Source organism: Squalius cephalus (assembly GCF_949319135.1).
Source record: "Squalius cephalus genome assembly, chromosome: 4".
Taxonomy (NCBI): domain Eukaryota; kingdom Metazoa; phylum Chordata; class Actinopteri; order Cypriniformes; family Leuciscidae; genus Squalius; species Squalius cephalus.
The window spans coordinates 44,474,468-44,489,923 of NC_137125.1; the positions used below are offsets into that span (position 1 = coordinate 44,474,468).

General features: G+C 39.6%; 1 long non-coding RNA gene across 1 annotated transcript; it reads left to right on the plus strand.

Annotated features, from left to right (window-relative positions):
* Nucleotides 1-520: 520 nt before the first annotated feature.
* On the plus strand, nt 521-2,083 carry LOC307156673. Its single transcript, XR_013820771.1, has 3 exons — nt 521-590; nt 1,466-1,527; nt 2,015-2,083. It is a non-coding gene; the product is annotated as an uncharacterized lncRNA (long non-coding RNA).
* Nucleotides 2,084-15,456: the final 13,373 nt, after the last annotated feature.

Below are 15,456 nucleotides of genomic sequence, written 5' to 3' on the forward strand. Positions count from 1 at the left end.
TAGCCTTCATAACTGTCAAATAACAAGACTTAACGTTAAACACCACAACTAAATGAACGTTTAGTGCGTTTTAGTTCATGCTCGTTCATTTTATAGTCACAATAAATGCAACATTCAATCATCAATATGAGTATAAATAAACTGACATGAGCCATGCTATGAAATATCAGAAGAAAGCAACAACACATAACTAATTAAACACTTAAATAATGACTTAAGAGCACAGAATAATGACTTAAAGTCTTAATAAGAAGATAAAGCAAGAGAAAAGCACTTTATCTGTAGAGTTTACTTACATGACAGTTGAGTCGCTCGCGTGACATCTTTGCTTCCTGAACTTTATCGCAGCGTGTGTGTGATTTGTTTGTTTATGGGCTGAAATATGTGTCGTTGAGTGACATTAAAATACTGTCATCTGCAGTTTATGTAGTTTAAACGGTGTGCACGTGTTGTGGCCACTGTAACAAGCGTCATGTTGTCAAGCATCAGAAGCTGTCAGACTGAACCTGAAACTCGCTGACGCCGCCTAGAGGAGCGGATGGAAAACTGCACTTCAGTTTGAAACGGCATGATCGAGGCGGCGGCCAGTTGTAGGTGAGGCTGAAATATCCATTTCATATATTTTCCGAAATATCTATGATTTTGTCACGGTCTTGACCAGCAGAGCAACATAGATCTACCAGTTTTAGAAAATGAACCAGATCAGCTCTCAACTGGTGGTGTAAAACAGATGAAATGTGTTGAACTCAAACATGTGTTGAAAGTGTAAACACATAAAATACGGTTCGATTTTCTTCTGTTTGTAAGTTTTATTTATATGTTTAAAGTAGCTGTTTGTCTGTCAATAGTTATTTATAATGATATGCATCATGTTTGTTCACAGTTAAAGTACAAATGCCCTCGTGTTGTTGTGTCAGTTCAAGTAGGTTTAAGCAGTTTTTAAAATAAAGCAAGATTGGGTATTTGAAACATAGGACAGATCAAGACAAATCATTACTATTATTATTTTATTTTTTTTATCAAAATGACTGTCTAAATCTATAAAACAGTGCAATGGCTGATATTACGGCTAAAATGTTGTGTCTAATAGTGTCTATTTACTGATTAAACAGACCCAGCCTGAGATCAGATCAGAATAGTGTGTCAGCTGCTCCCCCTTGTGGACAATAAGTGTGTCTGCAATAATATATGAAAACAGCAGATGTAGGAGGACATGGGTTTTAAACACCTGCACATGGTAAAAGCTCTGTCGCTTTCAAGTCGTGTAGTAGAGAATTAATTTCACTGGGAAAGTACCTAAATTGCCCTCCTAAGGGTAGAAATCCACGGATATATATATATATTTACACACAGCAGATCATAAGATATAGTAATACATCAGCAAGTTCTGAAGTTGATATTCAGTCCAACAGCATTGAGACTTTTGTGTGTGAGTTCCAGACAGACTGTCAGATTATTGCTGGAGATTTTATTGATCGAGACGCCAGTAGTTGGCGATAAAGTGACATTAATTCAGTAACGAAACAAGTGAGTGACTCAAGAATCATTCATTCAACTGATTCGTTCAAAACATGATTCATTTAGCCATTTAGCTGCACAGACCGATCGGTTTATGACATCAAAGTATCGCGAGAGAGCGAATAGAATGTAGACGGCTCCTTGTGCTTTTGAATTGCTCTCGCGGTACTTTGATGTCATAAACCGATCGGTCTGTGCAGCGCCGGTTCAAGTCGAACAAGCCTTGTATCTCTATGAGCCAGAGATGATTTTAGACAGCATTTGAACACAGTTAAACAACCTGAAATTTTAATTTCTATGAAGTATAATATCGGTCAATGAAAATTATTGCAGAAATGTTTGGCCATGGAGACAAGTAATCTGCAAACAGGTCATGGATGATAAATTATTTGTCCTAAAATTTGTTTTACTGACTAAATACAGCATTAATGGGATCATGCAGTTTCAAATCAATGCAACATCTGGTAATAACCTCTTGATTTTTTTTTCTTATTAGATGACTTCTGTTGGAGTGGATCTACAGTGATGACTGTTTGTAGAGCTCAACTCCAGTCCTGGGAACCACAGTGCTGCACATTTGTTTTGTCTCTCTTATTTAAAAGCAGCTCATGCAGCTCTGAAAACGTGTTGATGATTTGAATCAGATCAGATGTATTAAATAAGGGAGACAAAAATGTGCAGTGCTGGAGCAGGATCAAGAAATACAGATTTGCATGAGAACTGAATCATGGGAGGAGGATGAGTGTGTCATCTCTGGGTGGAGGAAGGTGGTTCTTCACCATATCCTCACTGATGAAGCCTTGCTTGTACTCATAACCTACCTCATGAAGTTGATTATTGGCCTGTCCCAATACACACACTTGCAGTCTTGGCCACTTGACAGGAAGTTAAATGTAAAAGACTGTCCTGGGTCTAATAAATGCCAAAGCTCATTGCCCTTAATGGACACTAAATCCACATTATCTCTAATACCACATCAGAGCGATATTTAAAGCGTATCCCATCATTCATCATGGAACTCAATAGCCCAAAATCTCAAGATGTTGAGAAAAACTTTAATTAGATGTTACATAAAATTTGCTTTGGTAAAGTGCAACTGCTTTATAATACTAGAGGCATCACAATTACTAAATGTGTTGTCTGTTACATAGGGACGACTGAACAGACATTTAAAAGTGCTAAGTGTTGCAAATGTTATTAAAGCTCTGTAAAAACTTTACTTAATTTTACACCACTATGATGTAAGTGTGCCCTATTGAATAAGAAAAATTCCACACACACACGATCTTCACAAACACTTGGGCCAAATACAGGAAATACATCAGACTCAAGTGTTGGTATTGGGACAGGCCCTATTTTAGCATGTCACCTTCTGATGATGTCTGTTTGAACTTAAGTCACCTAAACTGAGGTTTATTTGCCTAAACAGCATGTGGGAAAACAAGACGTTCTTACCGCTCACAGTTTAGACTGTGTCGGGTGATTGTCCATGACCTCTTCTAACCCGGAGCGTAGGAGAATGTCTTTTTCTGTCTGTTCGAGAACATAAAAAAGGTAGTGAGTGGGAAAGTGGGTATAATTCTTTGTTTTAAATAATTACAGTTTTTTCAATCACTTTGTTACTATTTTCAGAACCTTGATGTCATTTTTCACAACTCTAGACACAAAACTCACAACCAATGATCAAAATGCACATTTTTCAAAACTCTAACCCTTTTCTCAATTGCTTGGATACAATACACATAAAACTTAGATCATTTGTTCATTCAACAAAAATCACCTGTTCAATAATAATAATAATAATAATAATACATTTTATTTCAAAGCGCCTTATCAGGACACCCAAGGACACTGTACAAAGCAGATAAAAACATTAAAAAAAGTCAAATAAGTTTAAACCGCGGCAAGACAACAATGAGCTGATATGGGTCAGGTGGAATATGACTGTCTGAACAGAAGAGTTTTGAGTTTGGATTTGAAGAGGTGAAATGAGTCCATGGTACGGAGGTCAGGAGGGAGGGAATTCCAGAGATGGGGAGCAGAGCGACTAAACGCCCTGCTCCCCATTGTGACAAGACGGGCAGGGGGAACGGAAAGCTGGCAGGTATGGGAGGATCGGAGTGAACGGGTCGGGATGTTTAAATGGAGGAGATCTGAGATGTATGGAGGAGCCATGTTATGAACTGCTTTGAAAGTGATGAGAATTATTTTAAAGATGATCCTCTGTTTGATGGGAAGCCAGTGAAGTTGTTGCAGGATGGGAGTGATGTGATGAGAGACGGGGGTCTGAGTAATCAGGCGTGCAGCAGAGTTCTGGAGGAGCTGCAGCTTCTGGAGCGACTTATTGGGGAGACCAAACAGGAGTGAGTTGCAATAATCTATCCGAGATGTGACGAGACTGTGAACCAGAATGGCGGTGGTTTGGGGAGTGAGAGAGGGACGGAGACGGGAGATGTTGCGCAGGTGGAAGTAGGCAGACCGGGTGATGCTATTAATGTGAGACTGGAAAGATAGTGTGCTGTCGAGGACGACACCCAGACTCTTAACCTGAGGGGAGGGAAGGACAATTGAGTTATCAATGGCAATGGAAACTTTATTAGTTTTGGAGAGGGTATGAGGTGTGCCTACCAGGAGGACTTCGGTTTTGGAACTGTTCAGTTTGAGAAAGTTGGATGAGAACCAAGAGTGGATTTCTTGGAGACAGAGGGTGAGGGAGGTTGGTGGGAGTGAGGAGGAAGGTTTAGTAGAGAGGTAGAGCTGGGTGTCGTCCGCGTAGCAATGGAATTTAATGTTGTGTTTACGGAGGATGTGACCAAGAGGGAGGATGTAGATGATAAAAAGGAGAGGCCCCAATACAGAGCCTTGGGGCACTCCAGCAGAGACGGGGAAGGTAACGGATTTCTGGGATTTGAATTGTATGAACTGTGTGCGATCAGAAATGTATGAAGTAAACCAGGCTAAGGGAATGTGGGTGATACCAATGGATGATAGTCGACTGAGGAGGGTAGGATGAGAAATGGTATCAAAAGCTGCTGTGAGGTCCAGAAGAATGAGAATTGAAAGTAGTCCAGAATCAGAAGCCATGAGAAGGTCATCAGTAATTTTGAGGAGTGCGGTTTCGGTGCTATGAAGGGGACGGAAACCAGATTGGAACTGCTCGTAGATGCTGTTGGACATGAGGTGATTATGGAGTTGAGAAGCGACAGATTTTTCCAAAATTTTGGATATGAAGGGTAAGTTGGATATGGGACGAAGATTGTTGAAATTGGTGGGGTCCAGGCCAGGTTTTTTCAGAATGGGTGTGACCGAGGCAGTTTTGAGTGAAGGGGGAACTGAACCGGATCTTAGGGAGGAGTGGATAATCTCAGTGATGAGAGGGGCAAGTGAAGAGCAGCAGGATTTAACCAGGGTGGAGGGGAGTGGGTCGAGCTGACATGTGGAGGGTTTAGATTTATGAATAATATCTGAAATGGCTTGAACGGAGGGAAGGTCGAAACTGGAAAAAGTAGTTATTGGGGATGGATAAGGGGTGTTGAGGTTGCCTCCAGAAACTGCAGCTCCAGATGAAGTCAGGTGTTTATGGATATCTGTGATTTTAGAGACAAAGAAGGACATAAGTTTATTGCAGAAGTCCTGGGATTGCATATGGTAGGGAAGAGAATCAGGAGGTTTTGAAATGGAGGTGAGAAGGGAAAAGAGGGTTTTAGAATTGTGATGATTAGAGTGGATTAAATGAGAGTAGTAGGCCGATTTAGCTGAGGAGAGGGAGTCCTTATACAGATTAACATGGTCCTTGTACATATTGTTGTGAATGGTGAGTCCAGTTCTATTGGCAAGGCGTTCCAGCTGACGGCCCTGAGATTTCAGAAGGCGTAGGGCGGGAGTGAACCAGGGTGCTGAACGGGTGAAGGAAACTGATCTGGATCTCATAGGAGCATGGGTGTCCAAGAGAATGTGAAGATTTTTGTTGTAGTAAGAAACTACTTCATCAGGTGAACAACAGGCAGATATACTGGGAAAATTATTGATATCAGATGCAAAGGTGGCAGTGTTAATGTCCTTGATATTCCGGAAGTAGATGGTGCGAGGGAGGGTCATTTTAGATAGCGGGAGGGTGATGTTAAAAGTAATGAGCATGTGGTCGGAAAAAGCAACGGAGTGAGTTTTACAGCCAGAGGGGGTGACGCCAGAACAACAGACTAAATCCAGTATGTGCCCTTTACAATGAGTTGAAGAGTCAATATATTGATGCAGACCAAAGCTTTCCAGGCAAGATGAAAAGTCTCTGGAGAGCAGAGAACTGATATTGTCCATATGAATGTTAAAGTCACCCAGGATGATTAAGTTATGGGAGAGGGTTGAAAGATGGGTGAGAAGCTGAGAGAAGTCATTCAGAAAATCCTTGTTATATTTTGGGGGACGGTAAACAGTGACCACAACTGTGGGAGAGGGTCCGGGCAACAATGAAGTAGAATACTCAAAGGATGAAAATAGAGGAGAAGCAGGAATCGGCACTACTTTCCAGGTCTCGCGATGAAACAGTGCAAGACCTCCGCCACGTCCGGAAGCACGGGGCTGGCAATTGTAAACAAACCCCGGCGGGGCAGACTCGTTAAGAGGAATAAAATCGTTAGTCAGCTGCCAGGTCTCTGTCAGACATAAAAAATCAAAATTATAATCCATAAGGACATCTCTGATTAGAGGACCCTTGTTATTGAGAGAGCGGATGTTCAAGAGACTGAAATTGACGGTGGCAAAGCTACTTTTGCAGGCAGAGTTAGCCACTTTGGGCAGGCTAGCCAGGCTACTGTGATTAGCTCCCCGGCTAGCGTTACGAGAACGGCGGCGTGTGGTAAGCCAAGTTGGGATGGAGGAATAAGAGTTCTTGTAAAAGCGCTTACCGCGCGATCCACGGTGGATGTATCTCCGGTTTGGCTGGAAGAAGATGTCCGAAGGAATGGAGCAACCAGGTAGAGGCTGGAGGACATCAACATGGCGTCGGAGCTTCAAAAGCTCAGCAACAGAGTACTGGAACAGAGCATCGGCTTGCAGGTGGGCAAGAGACACCAGAAGCCAGCCAAGCACGAACCAGAGACTTGACCGGAGAATCCACGTCATCCTGCACAGGAGAGAGGCTTGGGGGCCGGAGATCCTCAGGTAGGCATCAGCGGTGAAGATGTTAGAACGCAGTCGGGATCACAGAAGAGCGATACTCCAACAGTTACTGGTCATAAGCAGCAACCAATGTTGTACAGACGATGTAATGATTCAATTTAGTCAGATTGAAACACTGTCTGTCTGAAAATTCGCTGGTATTGTCAAAGTTTATGCCAAAGTTCTACCGGTGAGTAGCGGCGACAGTCACGCTCAGCGTTCACTCATCCAAACTCGGATATGACATATATGACAATCATTTGACACAACTTAACATCAAAGTACTACTATTTCAAAAGACAATTCACACATTACATTTCAAATGAGTGTCTATTCATTTCCTTACAATGATCTAACTATCAATTGATACAACTGCTCAAAATGATAAGTAACTGTTGCATTACTCTTAATGCATAGTTGTACGGAAACAGACAAACAATCTTCCATGTTTACTGTAAATCATGAAAGTTTAAAGATAACGAGATTCATTGTCACCAATTAGCGTGGAGCATGAACCAATTAGACTACAATATCCATGGATGTAGCCTAATATTTTATCATAATGCTTCATCAGACACTGTGTCTAGTCCCAAATACTGTACCACCTTTTCAGACTATTTACAGTATTGACAGCACTGCACTGTATAGATAATCACTCCTGTTTTGTTTCTTACAGTACAAGCAAGCAAGTTGAGGAACACTGCATTTGATGTTTTACAGTACTGTCTTTTCTTTTCTATTTCATAGCTAATTATTTTAGCTTTGATTCAAATAAACCTATGCTGTGGTTGTACTGTAGTGTTTTGCATCAATATATTACAAACTTTGTTCAATGATTCCACTGTGTCTGTAGTGTTCTCTCTACTACTGCAGTACTTTTACAGAGATGTATTTACTGTACATGTAGTACTATAATGAAACCTGTATCACCTATTTTGTTCTACAATATTTAATGATTGTACGAACAATGACACAGTGAAACTATCGGTTGCTTGTGTGTGGGTGATCTATAGTTATGTTTCAATGGTATTTCACAGTAAATTTGTGTTTTGAACCAATGATTGTGCAAGTGCAAGATTTCTTTAAAGATGTGAATGCACAATGCAATGTTTTGAACATTAGACAGCCTGTGTTACAAGTGATGACCGTTTTGAGTTTTGTGTCTAGAGTTTTGAAAAATGACATCAAGGTTCTGAAAATAGTAGCAAAGTGATTGTAAAAAACTGTAAGTTGACGACACCTGCTGGTCAGGTAAATGTAATAAGAATGCAGTGCAAACATGTATTGACACCTTTTACAAACCGATTGCAGATGTTTCCATTGTTATTAAATAAATGTACAAATCATTAAATCCCATTAAATATGAAGTGTGAAGTGTTGTATTAATTCATAAGGCTTGTTTTGTGTGTTTTTAGGAGGGCTTGGTTAATCAGGCCAGTAAGATACAATTAACTTTTACTCTCCATTTTTCTACACACGATCAAACAAATGATTGGTAAAAGTTTCAAAGCTGCATGAAGCAGAGTTACATATAAGAGCTGTAGACTCACCGGTGTTAGAGTCCTGACATGTGTTGATCACACTCCCTTACTTTCCCATCTCTGCTCTGCTGTCCTAAGAATAAAAAACAAAAAACATTAAAAAGTTGCTCAAATACAGTCGAAACATTGAAATTATTTCATACAAATAAACACAAAATAATGCTAGAAATGATTAGGTGAATCATATTTATAAACCTGCAAAAATTGACAGCTTGGAAAACAAAGATGCAAACAAATTAAAACGTCTAAGAAATGTCTAGACAAAAATTGTTTACCTTTCTTAATAATTCAAATTCACACATGACCCAAAAACAAGCCATGCCTCAAAAGAACTTCTGTGGTGCAGAGGATAATCAATTGCCTTCAAACATGAGAGTCTGGGTTCAAATCCCAAACTGCTGACTTTTTCCTTCAAATAAAACAAAGCTCTCAATAAAAACCCATCCATAACACCTTTCATCTCAACAGACTCAGTGGTTCAGTTGATAAAGTGTTGGGCTTTAATTAAGGAGACCCGAGTTCAAAACCCATTCTTGCTTGTGTTAAATTGTTGTGATTATATCAAACAAAGTGGCCAAAACACCAACTCTCAGATTGAAAGCCACAGTGGCGCAAGTGGCTAAACACACGTTCTCGGCTGATAAGTTGCGCTGGAGACGTGAGTTTAAACCCCACCTCAGCCTGATTTATTGTAAAATCACAGGCCTCATCCAGGTGAAAAGTGAACTATAAGTTCCAGCACATGTCTCAGCAAGAGATCTGTGGCTCACAGGTAAGAGCGCTGCCTCACGGTTTCAGAGGTTGCTGGTTTGATCCCAGCCAGATCTCCGCGATATGAGTGAATGTGGTGTGTGTGTGAGTGGCGCGCCCAAAGGAGGGGGATACCAGAGCGGTCTCCCCCCGGAGCTTCCGTCACAGTCACCAGCAGGGGTTATACTTTTTGGACAGAACGAAAAAAAATATTTATTTATATAAAAATTTCACCCCCTCGTCCCTTCCCCACCCACTTAGGTTCCCATCATTTGCTTTTCAAAGGGGGAGGCCCTTCAAAAAGAAAATGATGGGAACCTACATGTTTAGCACAGTAACACACATACATTACCTGTCCATCAGCAGAAGTCCATCATTACAGTGAATGTCTGTCCACACGTCCCACAGCTCTGCTTCTGATGACGACCAAACACATTCCTTCTGTGAGGAAAGACATAAATAAAAAAAGACATTACTCTATATTCTACATCTCAAGTGAGAATGTGAAAGTTCAACTAAAATCGGACGGTAATTTTTACTCATGTGGATGTCTGTAAAAAAAAAAAAAAAATGTGCATGACACCTCAGTGATAAAACGGTGGGCGGTGGGAGAAAAACACACACATTAGATATTCGGACGGCAATAAAATCACAGACTAACCCCTGTAAATGTTGAAAATACCTTACAACCCCATGAGAAACAATTACCGTCTGATTAGGGCTTTTGTCTAAAGACTAGTTAAAGGGACACCAGGCAAGTCTGAGTGTTTTTTCTCTACGGAGCTCCCCCTAGTGTCTGGTAGTAAATGCTTTCAAACACTCTGTCCTAAAAACGAACTGTTGTCCCTCCCCCCTCGCCACGAGCAACCCAGCTGATCAGCTGTCAACCCAGCTGAGCAGAGGAACGGCTATTTCAAAACCAGTTATGTCTACCGAGGCAAGTAAAGCAATATTTTATTTCCAACTGATGGCGATTTTTTTTTTTATTATTGTGTTGTCATGCATACTAACGTTAGTATTTTTACCGGGAACGAACGATATGAACGAGGCGAACTAATACTGCTTTCATGTTTGTTTGTTTTGGGAGAGTGGGCATGAGCATAAAATATATATATATCGGAGGTTAATATTTGTCTAAAGTTATATTAGCAAGGTCTATAAGTTCATCTGGTAGAATGACGGTTTACCTTTGCTTGTCTAAGAAAACATCAGAACGTTTTTTCTAGCTCGATCATGATATGTGCAACATGTTTATTGCCTATTATCAGACGCGTTGACTTAGTGACATCAAATAAAAGTGCAAGTTACACAAATAAAACCTACAGAGGAACGGTCAAACAACTACAGAAATCAAACGTGTTTGCTAATGACAATGCTAACATCAAAGTTATAGTATCTAGCGTACTAGTAAGCCCGTAACAGACAGCGATCATAATAAAAACCTTTACAGACAATAGCAAACATCCTGAGGTCACAATTACTTGAAATTTAAATATTAAACACAGTTTATTCCAAAGATACTTGCAACAGCAGCCAGGTCAGCATCCGTTTTGCAGGCTTCTGTTTCTCTCAGTTCTCGCCATTCTGAAAAAGCCGGTCCGATATTTACTGGAGTCTGACTTCTTGCTCGGTCAGTCTCCCGTTTCCTCTTTCGTTGGTCCTCCGACAAAGATTTCCTAGCTTTCTGCTTCTTTTTTACAGGCTCAGCCATAACTCAATCTTCTTCTTCTTCTTCTTCTTCTTTCTTTTAATGGCGGTTGGCAAACAACTTTTAAGTGTGCATTACCGCCACCTTCTGATATGGAGTGTGGATATAACTCAATCTATCATTGCCCTTCGCTTATAGCTAGCCGGTGCTTGAATGGGGGCGTGTACGTGTGCAGTGCCGTCAAGCAATTCGTTACATCGCGAGACATGATATCACGCGATACTTCCTGACGCCGACCCGCCGGCCCAAAGTTGCAAGTGAGTTTTTTCCGCTCTCGGGCACCAGGGGGGTGCGAAACCACCACCATTCAACCCGAAATAAGTAATATAACCATTCCACTGACTCCGAAGCTGTTCAGTTAAGGTAAAAAAGTTACCTAGTGTCCCTTTAATGTCTAGGGATCTAGACAACCCTCCAAAAAGAAAATGATGGTAACCTACATGTTTAGCACCAACCAACAACATTCACACATTACAAGTCTTACCTGTCCATCAGCAGAAGTCCATCATTACAGTGAATGTCTGTCCTCACGTCCCAGAGCTCTGCTTCTGATGACTGCATGTAATGCACCAAACACATTCCTTCTGTGCGGAAAGACATAAATAAAAAAAGACATTACTCCATATTCTACATCTCAAATGAGAATGTGAAAGTTCAACTATAACTATATAGTTAAACGGCAATAAAATCACAGACTAACCCCTATAAATGTTGAAAATACCTCACGACCCCATGAGAAACAATTACCGTCTGATTAGGGCTTTTGTCTAAAGACTAGTTAATAGATGGAAATGCAATAAATTAAAAGCCTAAAGCTGTACAATGTATATATATATATATATATATATATATATATATTACTGATTATATTATATCTCTTCAGTAATGCTGTATCAACAATAATCTTTTAATACAATTAAAATTAAGAGAAGACTTTAAACACGAGTAATGCTAAAAGACTGGTTTAATGGTTTTAGCCTGGTTCTGGACTGTATATATGACATTTTTCATTAGAAGAAAAGCACTGCAGCAGACATACACTACACACACCAACTATTTCTATTAACAAACTGGATTATTATATACAGTACAACAACTAACAACAACAACAGAGACAAAACCCACGATTCCCCATTATTCTACTTCATTACACATACATCAAGAGGACGATTCATTCAAAGCTTATACATGTAACACAAGAACTACCGATTCATTTGTTTATCTAAAGGTCTGACAGTGAGTTCAGCAAGAGAACAGGTTGTAAACAAAGTCTGTTAATAACAGTAGAAGATGTGACAAATATGCTAGTTCATACATAATTGTCAAACAACAACAACAACACTTTAGGTGAAAGACCCCATCAGAACTAAAGTTATGTTAACTTTTAAGGTCACGATTAGGTTTAATTCACTATAAACAATTAATAAAGAAAAATAGGATCACAAATCTAAGTGTTAACGGGTCATAGTTAGTTATTTAATAGCTAAATTATAGATTATTACATAAGGTTAGACTGCAACGACAGAAAAAACATGATTCTTACTTCATAATATGAATATCAGAGGGCGATTCATTCAAAGATTGTAAAGGCAATGCAAAACAACTGATTCACTCGTTCTTCTAAAAGTCTGACAGTGAGTTCAACAAGAGCAGAATGTAAACAAAGTCTGTGATAAACCTTCATAGAGGATGACCTTCATTATAGCCTTCATAACTGTCAAATAACAAGACTTAACGTTAAAGACCACAACTAAATGAACGTTTAGTGCGTTTTAGTTCATGCTCGTTCATTTTATAGTCACAATAAATGCAACATTCAATCATCAATATGAGTATAAATAAACTGACATGAGCAATGCTATGAAATATCAGAAGAAAGCAACAACACATAACTAATTAAAAACGTAAATAATGACTTAAGAGCACAGAATAATGACTTAAAGTCTTAATAAGAAGATAATGTAAGAGAAAAGCACTTTATCTGTAGAGTTTACTTACATGACAGTTGAGTCGCTCGCGTGACATCTTTGCTTCCTGAACTTTATCGCAGCGTGTGTCGGATTTGTTTGTTTATGGGCTGAAATATGTGTCGTTGAGTGACATTAAAATACTGTCATCTGCAGTTTATGTAGTTTAAACGGTGTGCACGTGTTGTGGCCACTGTAACAAGCGTCATGTTGTCAAGCATCAGAAGCTGTCAGACTGAACCTGAAACTCGCTGACGCCGCCTAGAGGAGCGGATGGAAAACTGCACTTCAGTTTGAAACGGCATGATCGAGGCGGCGGCCAGTTGTAGGTGAGGCTGAAATATCCATTTCATATATTTTCCGAAATATCTATGATTTTGTAACGGTCTTGACCAGCAGAGCAACATAGATCTACCAGTTTTAGAAAATGAACCAGATCAGCTCTCAACTGATGGAGTAAAACAGATGAAATGTGTTGAACTCAAACATGTGTTGAAAGTGTAAACACATAAAATACGGTTCGATTTTCTTCTGTTTGTAAGTTGTTTGTTTGTTTGTTTAAAGTAGCTGTTTGTCTGTCTATAGTTATTTATAATGATATGCATCATGTTTGTTCACAGTTAAAGTACAAATGTCCTCGTGTTGTTGTGTCAGTTCAAGTAGGTTTAAGCAGTTTTTATAATAAAGCAAGATTGGGTATTTGAAACATAGGACAGATCAAGACAAATCATTACTTATCAAAATGACTGTCTAAATCTATAAACCAGTGCAATGGCTGATATTACGGCTAAAATGTTGTGTCTAATAGTGTCTATTTACTGATTAACCAGACACAGGCTGAGATCAGATCAGAATAGTGTGTCCGCTGCTCCCCCTTGTGGACAATAAGTGTGTCTGCAATAATATATGAAAACAGCAGATGTAGGAGGACATGGGTTTTAAACACCTGCACATGGTAAAAGCTCTATGTCGCTTTCACGTCGTGTAGTAGAGAATGAATTTAATTGGGAATGTACCTAAATTGCCCTCATAAGGGTAGAAATCTACAGACATATATACATTTACACACAGCAGATACATTATAGTAATACATCAGTTAGTTCAGAAGTTGATATTCACTTGGGCCAAATACAGGAAATACATCAGACTCAAGTGTTGGTATTGGGACAGGCCCTAACTTAAGTCACCTAAACTGAGGTTTATTTGCCTAAACAGCATGTGTAAAAACAAGACGTTCTTACCGCTCACAGTTTAGACTGTGTCGGGTGATTGTCCATGACCTCTTCTAACCCGGAGCATAGGAGAATGTCTTTTTCTGTCTGTTCGAGAACATAAAAAAGGTAGTGAGTGGGAAAGTGGGTATAATTCTTTGTTTTAAATAATTAAGTTGACGACACCTGCTGGTCAGGTAAATGTAATAAGAATGCAGTGCAAACATGTATTGACACCTTTTACAAACCGATCGCAGATGTTTCCATTGTTATTAAATAAATGTACACATCATTAAATCCCATTAAATATGAAGTGTGAAGTGTTGTATTAATTTGTAAGGCTTGTTTTGTGTGTTTTTAGGAGGGCTTGGCTAATCAGGCCAGTAAGATACAATTAACTTTAACTCTCCATTTTTCTACACACGTTTGTCATTAAAACTGAACCTAAACTATAAAAGTGACCTGAGATCAGTTAAAACTATATTAGCTGCTGGTTCATGAGTTTACCAGGTTAACGCCAAATGCCAGTTTGACATGTGCTCTGAACCACTGATTCAAACAAACGATTGGTAAAAGTTTTAAAGCTGCATGAAGCAGTGTTACATATAAGAGCTGTAGACTCACCGGTGTTAGAGTCCCGGCATGTCTTGATCACACCTGTCCTATAAATAAAAAACATTACAAAGTTGCTCAAATACAGTCGAAACATTGAAATGATTTCAAATTATGCTAAAAATGTAAACATCTAAGAAATGTAGTGTTAAAAAGCAAAAACAAAGATGCAAACATCAGTGGGAGTGATAAAGAGATGTGCTTCCATATAGGAAACTGGAATCCAAACCCCATTAAAGCTTGTAATGTTTTGTTGTTATTAAATCATACAAAATGCCTCAAATACCTCCACTCTATGTGAAACCCAAGGTGGTGCTAGTGGTTAAACACGTCCTTAAATCACAGAAACAAAAAACAAGCCATGCCTCATCAGAACTTCTGTGGTGCAGAGGATAATCACTTGCCTTCAAACATGAGAGTCTTGGTTCAAATCCCAAACTGCTGACTTTTTCCTTCAAATAAAAAAGCTATTAATAAAAACCCATCCATAACACCCTTCAACACAACAGACTCAGTGGCTCAGTTGATAAAGGATTGGAGTTTAATCAAGGAGACCAGAGTTCAAATCCCATTCTTGCTTACGTTAAATTGTTGTGATTATATCAAAGAAAGTTGCCAAAACACCAACTCTCAGCGTCAAAGCCACAGTGGTGCAAGTGGCTAAACACACGTTAGTTGTGGACAAGGTCAAGACATGGGTTCAATCCCCACCTCAGCCTGATTTATTGTAAAATCACAGGCCTCATCCAGGTGAAATAAAAGTTCCAGCACATGTCTCAACAAGAGATCTGTGGCTCACAGGTAAGAGCGCTGCCTCACGGTTTCAGAGGTTGCTGGTTCGAGTCCAGCCAGATCTCTGCGATATGAATGAATGCTGTGGTGTGAGTGAGAAGGTGTGGGGGATCATGGTCCCTCCCCTAAGCTCCCGCACGATGTCCAGCAGGGGTTATGCTTTTGACTGGAAAAAAATGAAAATGACTATTAAAAAAAAAAAC